This window comes from Macaca fascicularis, chromosome 19, assembly GCF_037993035.2.
Source record: "Macaca fascicularis isolate 582-1 chromosome 19, T2T-MFA8v1.1".
Classification (NCBI taxonomy): Eukaryota; Metazoa; Chordata; class Mammalia; order Primates; family Cercopithecidae; genus Macaca; species Macaca fascicularis.
The window spans coordinates 22620468-22629322 of record NC_088393.1 but is presented as its reverse complement, the minus strand read 5'-3'; the positions used below and the strand labels follow the sequence as shown (position 1 = coordinate 22629322).

At 50.4% G+C, this 8855-nt stretch overlaps 1 long non-coding RNA gene across 1 annotated transcript; it reads left to right on the top strand.

Annotated features, from left to right (window-relative positions):
- Window positions 1–5628: 5628 nt before the first annotated feature.
- Window positions 5629–7641, top strand: LOC135968602 (uncharacterized). The gene is made up of 3 exons (XR_010583517.1): window positions 5629–5875; window positions 7226–7339; window positions 7526–7641. It is a non-coding gene; the product is annotated as an uncharacterized lncRNA (long non-coding RNA).
- The last annotated feature ends 1214 nt before the right edge of the window (window positions 7642–8855 follow it).

Sequence of the window (8855 nt, the reverse complement as noted above, 5' to 3'; positions counted from 1 at the left end):
CACATGTGTGCTGCACTCTCACTGTGCCTGTCATGCGCGTCCGTGTGAAGAGACCACCAAACAGACAGGCTTTGTGTGAGCAATAAAGCTTTTTAATCACCTGGGTGCAGGCAGGCTCAGTCCGAAAAGAGTGTCAGCAAAGGGAGATAAGGGTGGCGCCACTTTATAGGATTTGGGTAGGTAAAGGAAAATTACAGTCAAAGGGGGGTTGTTCTCTGGTGGGCAGGAGTGAGGGTCACAAGGTGCTCAGTGGGGGAGCTTGTTGAGCCAGGATGAGCCAGGAAAAGGAATTTCACAAGATAATGTCATCGCTTAAGGCAAGGACCGACCATTTTCACTTCTTTTGTGGTGGAATGTCATCAGTTAAGGCGGGGTAGGGCATTTTCACTTCTTTTGTGATTCTTTGGTTACTTCAGGCCATCTGGGCGTATACATGCAAGTCACAGGGGATGCGATGGCTTGGCTTGGGCTCAGAGGCCTGACAGTGCCAGTCTGTGTTTAGAAGCATTTTAGATACTTTTGTGCATTAAATTCTCATCAGAAATAACTCAGGTAAGTTTAATTAATCTCCATGTCACAGACGAGGTGACTGAAAGGAAAAAAATTCAGGACTTATCCAAGGCCACCCAGGTAGGGAATGGGTGAGCTAAGGTGTGCTCTGACCTACTCCTTCTGCTTCCCTAGCACAGAGACAGCCATTGTTCATGGATTAAACAACTGCTCATTGAGCACCTCCCATGGGCCGAGTACTGTGCCTGGTATTGGGAACATAGCGGTGAACTAGACACAGCTGCAAGGAGCAAACACTAAAGAAGTAAGCAACAAACAGCAAGATTATTGCAGAGAATGCTGAGTTGCCAAGACAGGCTGCTGCTATAAAAGATGGGTGTGCACGGGGCTATTGGGGCTGGGTTCTAGTTGGAAGGAGGAGGGTGGAGTAAACCTCCCCAGGAGGAGTCAGAGCTGAGTCCGGACTGGAGGCTCCTGTCAGTGTGAGGATGTGGTTAGAATCTCAGTTTCTTTCTATGCATCCCCTAAAATCTTTGGAATGTCTGAAATGAGAAAGTGTCTACTGCATGTAGGCACTGGTCCTCACATATATTAGAGAACAGGGCCGGGCGCGGTGGCTCAAGCCTGTAATCTCAGCACTTTGGGAGGCCGAGACGGGAGGATCACGAGGTCAGGAAATCGGGACCATCCTGGCTAACACGGTGACACCCCGTCTCTACTAAAAATACAAAAAACTAGCCGGGCGAGGTGGTGGGCGCCTATAGTCCCAGCTACTCGGGAGGCTGAGGCAGGAGAATGGCGTAAACCCGGGAGGCGGAGCTTGCAGTGAGCTGAGATCCGGCCACTGCACTCCAGCCTGGAGGACAGAGCAAGACTCCGTCTCAAAAAAAAAAAAAAAAGAGAACAGAACTCAGAACTCTTGCCGTGCCCACAGCCAGGGAAAGGGGGGCAATGTCTATCTACCTCGTGGGTCCTAGAGCACCTTGTCCTGCCAGGACACTCACCCTCACCCCCACAAGGTACAGATGGTAACCAGGGTGCTGCATACCACCCACTGGTGCACCCCAAAGGATGCTGAGTCCTGTAGGGGCCGTGGGCCTGAATAGTGTTTCCTAGTCACAGAGTCTTTCTGATTTTCTCACTCACTAGCCCTGTGCCTCAGTTCCCTCACTGTGGCATAAAGTCAACATCCCATTCTGCAGGCTAGGTGACCCAGAGAGGTCACCACAGCCCATTAAATGGCTATAGCATATGAAAGTGGGAAGTGAGAGTCCCTCCCTGCTTTAGGTCTTTTGCCCCAGGACAGGTGTTTATCAGGCCAGCTACCTGGGGAGGGCCACATCTCCTGCCTTGGGAACACTGTTTCCAAATTGAGGTCAATACAGTTAAGGACTCCCAGTGCACTGGGGGAAGCACGGGGGTGGGATGGGGTAGAGCAACATCGCATCACAGGAGCCTTGGATTGACCCTGGAGAGTGAGAATCAAATTCAGACTCCTGTCTGAAGCTAACCACCACCCCCCACCCCGAGGAATTAGGATTTGGCAATAAGACAACAAGATCTTCTGGTTCCAGACTCTGTAGCTGTACTGGGTAGGGGACTTGTTTCCAACTATGTGCTTTAATTGAACCTAAGGGACAGGGCACCCATAAGGGACTCTGAAGCCAAGGGTGAGAGTCCTGCCTTCTGCCTCCCAAACTCTTTCCCCCATAGTAGATATTGGGCGGCAAAGTTTCTTTACCAAGAAAAAATATATATATCCAGAGACCAGGCAGGCTAATAAATGCTTACCAGTATTATCCAGCCTCATCATCACAACAGTCCTGCTATATTCGTCCTGTGGGACAGGTGAGGAAACTGGAGTTGGCTCCCGACCGGGAGCCCTGTCGGGCCACTGGCAGCCCGGAGCCCCAGAGGTACAGGCATTCATTGCCCTCCCACCTGGTCTCTCTCTCCTGGCCCCAGGAGGCTTCATTCCCAGCTCATTCACTTGTTGGTCACTCAGACTCACTGGGCCTCCAGCCCTACCTGAAGCTGAGAGTGGCCTGTTCCCAGGGGGCTGGCTTCCTCTTTGTTTGGCAGCCAGGAGTGTGGAGCGCAGGTGCCGGCAGCAGCACTGGGAGCGCACAGAGACTTGTCTGGAGGCCGAAGGTGCAGCCCCTCGGGGAGGAGAACGCCTTTGCAAGGTGGGCTTCGCGCACACTCCCCTCCCCTTCTGTGGCCCCGGGGCTCCTCCTAGAAGACCCTCATCATCTCCGGGGACCTTGACCGCCAGCAGCCCCACACTTGCTCCCTCTGCCTGGCGTTGGGTACGCACCTCTAGGAGCAGAGGGATCCCTTAGCCCAGCGGGCTTGACAGCAGGTTGGGGACAGTGGGGACTCCAGAGAGTCTTACTGCGTTATGCTGGCCACCGCCGGGCAAGAGCTGGGCTCAACTGATACCCTACATCCGCCCGCCAGATCCCAGCCTCTGACTTTGGCGAATATGGCCAGGACCTGGGGTCTGGGGCCGGGACTGTGGACGCCCCTGGGCAGGGCTGCCTCCGGGGGTCTCGTACTTGGGTGGGGACCCTGCGGTTCCAGGCGCCACACACACTAGTGCGCCCGCTCTGGCTGTGAATTTCGGGAAGTGTCGGCAGCAAAGCCTGGGGGCTGGCCCGTGGGGCACAATCACCCGCCAGTGCCTGCTCCCACCCAGGCGCCCTTTCCAGTCAACGCGTCACCTGCAGGGCCGTCCCTTCTCCGCCCGCTGGTCCCTCCCCACCCGCAGCTCTTCCGTCCGGCGCAGCTCCGTAGCCGAGGCTCCAAGGCGGGGCTACCCACGACAGCCACTGGCAGGGACGGCGGGGGCAAATTTCCCAGAGCGGGAAGCCGGCCCCAGCCCGCCCCACGGCAGGGGTGGCTAGAAGTCCGAGCCCCCGACACCCTGGCCCTGCCCGCCCCGCCCGCACTCGCTCGGTCCCTCGGGCTGGGGGACCCGGCAGGCCGGGCGCGACCCAAGGCCACCGCGCGGGGCCTGAGCCCAAACCCCAACCCCAGATCGCAGGAACCCTGCCCTCCAGGCACCAGGATGGGCCCTCCTGGCGGGTGGTTGGGGACCGGGTGTGTATCTGTGGGAATAATTGGTCAAAAGTAGCTTTTTGTTTTCCCAAAGGTAAAGCCTCCTTTGTAATTATGTATTTTCTTCTTACTTACTTAAAACGGATAGAATCTCATTATTTAGGTATACCCATGATTGTGTCAGTGAATTTGAGTACACTTTTTAAAGTTTTTCTCAGTTTAGTCCTTATGTTTGTTTCTATTTTAAGAAGAATTTTAAATTCTACCTAAAATTAGTAAAGTGAACCCCAAAGTATCTGAGACAGGTCTCAATTTAGAAAGTTTATTTTGCCAAGATTAAAGACACACCTGTGACACACCCTCAGGAGGTCGTGACAACGCGGGCCTAAGGTGGTTGGGTCACAGCTTGATTTTATACATTTATACATTTTAGGATTTTATACATTTTAACTCTTAGGCAAATGGAAAAGTTTTTGGTTCTTCTCTTTATGAAGATCATAAAGAATTGACACCGTCTTGCGTATTTTGTAAAGCTCGCAGGTGACAGAGAGTGTCATCACAGAGACTAGCACACAGGTAAGGTTGTGTTTCTCAGAGGCACAACACAACAGCCCTTAGGATTGTTACTCTCCCACATGAACAGAGCTAACTGGTGAGGTCCTCAATTTCACAAGTGGATACGGTCCACAGCTGCAATTTTGAATGTCATATGTGAACATCAGGCCAGAGTTGAAATGGCAAAACATTTCTTTTGTTTTGTTTTGTTTTGTTTGTTTTTGAGATGGAGTTTCACTCTTGTTGCCCAGGCTGGAGTGCAATGGCGCGATCTTGGCTCATGACAACCTTCGCCTCCTGGGTTCAAGCGATTCTCCCGCCTCAACCTCCCGAGTAGCTGGGATCACAGGTATGCACCACCGCACCCGGCTAATTTTGTATTTTTAGTAGAGATGGGGTTTCTCCATGTTGGTCAGGCTGGTCACAAACTCCCAACCTTAGTTGACCCGCCCGCCTCAGCCTCCCAAAGTGCTGGGATTATAGGCATGAGCCACCACACCCGGCCGAAATGGCAAAACATTTCTAAACCCAGCTCATAGGCAGTTAAGTAATCTGTTATCTGGACTAAGCCAACTGGAGACATGTTGACTCCCATACCTGGACTTAGGGCCACAGGTACAATTATGGGTCCATATGGGCATAAAGGTCTCAGGCCGGATCATGACTCTTATGTATGCAGTATAAGGCCTTGAAGTAGTACAGAGAATGTCCTAATAGACCTCAGCATACAGGTGAGATTGTGACATCATATCCACACCCAGCCAACACTCATGATTGCCATCATTCCACATGAACACAGCACACTGTTGAGATTCTGAATTTCCACACCAAAAAAACATTTCAAAAGTTGGAAAATTGACTTTCATCCTTGAATCTAGTTCACAGGTGAGTTGGTGACTCTCAGACCAAGATTCAGGACACCTGAAACCTAAGAGACTTTGACTCCACTAAGGAGACCCAGTGTGCAGGACAGATAGAAGCTCTCATGCAGAAATAGAGTCCACGGTTGAGACTGTGACTCCTGGACATGTGCAGGATTGTTCATCTCATTCATGGACCTTCCTGCAGCTGTGCTTGTGACATACGCCTTTGTCCAGCACTTGAGTGATTTGACTCTCCTGCCTGGGCTCAGGCCACAGATAGGATTGTGACACATCGCTGAACCCAGGACCTAGGTGATGGGAATCTATTCTCCTGACTTGGCGCTGCCCATAGGGAGCACTATGACATGTCACTGCACCCAATATCCAGGTTATGTGGCTCTCCTGCTTGTGCCATACATGGGCCATTGTGGCATATTGTTGAGTGTAACACCCAGGTGATGTAACTCTCTTGCCTAGGCCTTGCCTACAGACAGTATTCTGACATATCACTGTGCCCATTACATCGGTGATGTGACTCTCCTTTCCTGCCTAGTCTCTGCTTACAGAGGGTATTGAATGAAGCAGACTGCCAGGTCCAGCACCTAGATAATGTGATTCCTCTCTTTTGCCCACAGGGGACATTGTGATGTATCATTGGGCCCAACACCGAGGTTATGTTACTCTCTTTCCTTGGTCCTGCTCTCAAAAACATTGGAAACACTGCTGATCCCAGCACGAAGAAGATGTGAGTCTTCTGCCTGGACCCTGTTAGCAAGGGGCATTGTGACATATCTCTGGGCCCATCAACTATTTGACGTGACTCTTCTCTTTTTCCTGGGCTTTCTCCATAGAAGAGATTGTGGCATCACTCTGGGCCCAGCACCTAGGTAATGTGACTTTTTTCTTTTGCCTGAACCATGCCCACAGAGAGAGTGACTTATTACTAAGCCCAGCACACATGATGTAATCCTTCTGCCTGGTCTTTGCTCACAGGAATAATTTTGACATATTTCTGAGTTCATTACATGGTTGACGACTGATGTGGTCATTCTTTTTTTCAGCCCTGTCCACACTGGAGATTGCTACATATTGCTAGAGCCAGCTCCTACGTGATGTGACTCTTTTGTCATGCCTGGGTGATCCCCACTGGGGTTATCGTTACATATGGCTGGGCCCTGGACCTAGTTTATGTAATTTTTCTTTTCTTCCCGAGCCCTACTCACCTGAAGGCATTGTGACATATCTCTGAGCTCATCACCTAGGTGATGTGACTCTCCTGCCTGAGCCCGCTCCTCAGGGGGTATTGTTACATATTTTCAGACCAAGCAACTAGGAGATATGACTCTTCTCTACCACTTGCGCTCTGCCCAGTAAGAAACTGATTTATCACTGGGCCCAGCACCTAGGTTATGTGACTCTCCTCTTCTGCCTTGGCTATACATACATTGCTATTGTGACATGTGTCTGGGTGCAATGTCTGAGTTATGTGATTCTCCTGTATGGGCTCCGCCCCCAGGGACATTATTACCTATCATGTCGTTAGTCACCTAAGTGATGTGACTCACATTTTCTGCCCGGTCCCTGCCAGAAAGAGTAATAGTGACTTATCACTGGACCCAGCACCTCACTGATGTGACTCTCCTCTTTTACCTGGACCTTGCATATTTTTGGTATTGTGACATATTACTGGGTCCAACACCTAGAAGATAAGAGACTTTTACCTTGACCCTGATTAGAAGGGGTTTATTGTGTTTTCCCTGCATCTATCATGTAGGGGTTGTGTCTTTTTTCTGCCTGTTCCCTGACCTCAGGGGAGATTGTGACTGGGTCTGGCAACCAGGTCATGTGTCTCTCCAGCCTGGGCCTACTCCATTGGGAAGCACTGTGACATATTGCTGGTCCCAGAAACTAGATCATGTGATTCTCCTGCCTAGTCTTTGTTTTCAAGGAAGATTGCAATATATTCCTGCCCCAGCACCCAGGTGATGTAACAATACTCCTTGGACTCTTCCCTCAGGAGTTATTGTGACACATTGCTGGACTCAGCACATAGGTGATATGACTCTCCTTCACTGTTTAGACTCTGCCCAAGGAAGGATTGTGATGTATTACCAGTCCTAGCACCTAGATGATGTGACTCTCCTCTTATGTTTGGGCCCTGCCTACATTGGGTATTGTGACATGTCTGCGTCCACCACATAGTTGATGTGACTCTTCTGCATGGGTTCTATTTACAGGGGTATTATGAAATATTTTTTCATTCATCCCCTCGGTGATGTGCCTCTTCTCTTCTGCCCGGGCCCTGCCAAAAAAAAGGGGGATTGTAACAAATCACTGGACCCAGAACCTAGGTGAGGTGACACTCCTATTTTGCCTGGGCCCTGAATATTTGGGTATTGTGTCATATCACTGGACTCAACACACAGGGGATGGGAGGCACATGCATGGGCCCTGCTCACAGAAGGCCTTGTGACGTATCTCCGCATCCATTACCTGAGAGATGTGACTGTCTTCTTTTACCTGCATTCTGTTTATAGATAGAAGATTGTAACATATTGCTGGGCCTACCGAACAGACGATGTGTTTCTTTTGCCTGAACCTTGCCCACACGGAGCATCGTGACATATCACTGGACTCAGCACCCAGGTGATGTTCCTCTCCTGCCTAGTCCCTTCCATCAGGGAATATTGTACAAATCTCTGGCCAAGCACCCAGGTGATGTGACTCTCCTGCTTACTACCTACTCCCAAGTTACATGTCCCATCTCACAGGTGAGATGATGACTCTCGTATCTTAAACCAGACAGTAGTTGATATGCTGTCTCTCATAGCTTGGCTTAGGAAAATGGATAAGATTCTAGGTCTCCTATTTTTATGAAGGTCAGAGTGGATTACCACACTCTCACCTATGGTATAAAGTCTTTGGATTGTACACAGTGTGCCATCACAGAGCCCAGCACACAGGTGAGATTGACTTGCATGTATGGACAACCAAGCACCTGTTAAAATTGTGACCCTCACAGATGGACAGACCCCAGTTGTGAATCTCACACATGGATGCAGTCCACAGTTGGAATTGTGACTGTCATAAGTGACCATCCATCCAGATTTGGGATTGTAAAACTGGTTGGTCTTTTTTTTTTTTTTTTTGAGATGGAGACTTGCTCTGTCACCCAGGCTGGAGTGCAGGAGTGCAGTGGCACTATCTCTGGTCACTGCAAGCTCTGCCTCCCAGGTACTGCCATTCTCCTGCCTCAGCCTCTTGAGTAGCTGAGACTACAGGTGCCCGCCACCGTGCCTGGCTAATTTTTTGTATTTTTGGTAAGACGTGGTTTCACTGTATTAGCCAGGATGGTCTCCATCTCCTGACCTTGTGATCCGCCCACCTCAGTCTCCCAAAATGCTGGGATTACGGACATGAGCCACCGCATCTGGCGATAGCAAAACTTTTTTTTCTTTTTTTTTTTTGAGATGGAGTCTCAGTCTGTCGCCCAGGCTGGAGTGCAGTGGCACTATCTGGGCTCACTGCAAGCTCCGCCTCCCAGGTTCACGCCATTCTTCTGCCTCAGCCTCCGGAGCAGCTGGGACTACAGGCGCCCGCCACCTCGCCTGGCTAATTTTTTTGTATTTTTTAGTAGAGACGGGGTTTCACTGTGTTAGCCAGGATGGTATTGATCTGACCTCGTGATCTGCCTGTCTCGGCCTCTCAAAGTGCTGGGATTACAGGCTTGAGCCACTGCGCCCGGCCAGCAAAACATTTTTAAATGCAGCTCATAGGAAAATGAGGGCTCTCCTATCTGAACCCAGAAAATCGGAGAGATGTTGACTGTCATAACTGGGCTTAGGGACACGGATACAATCACAGGTT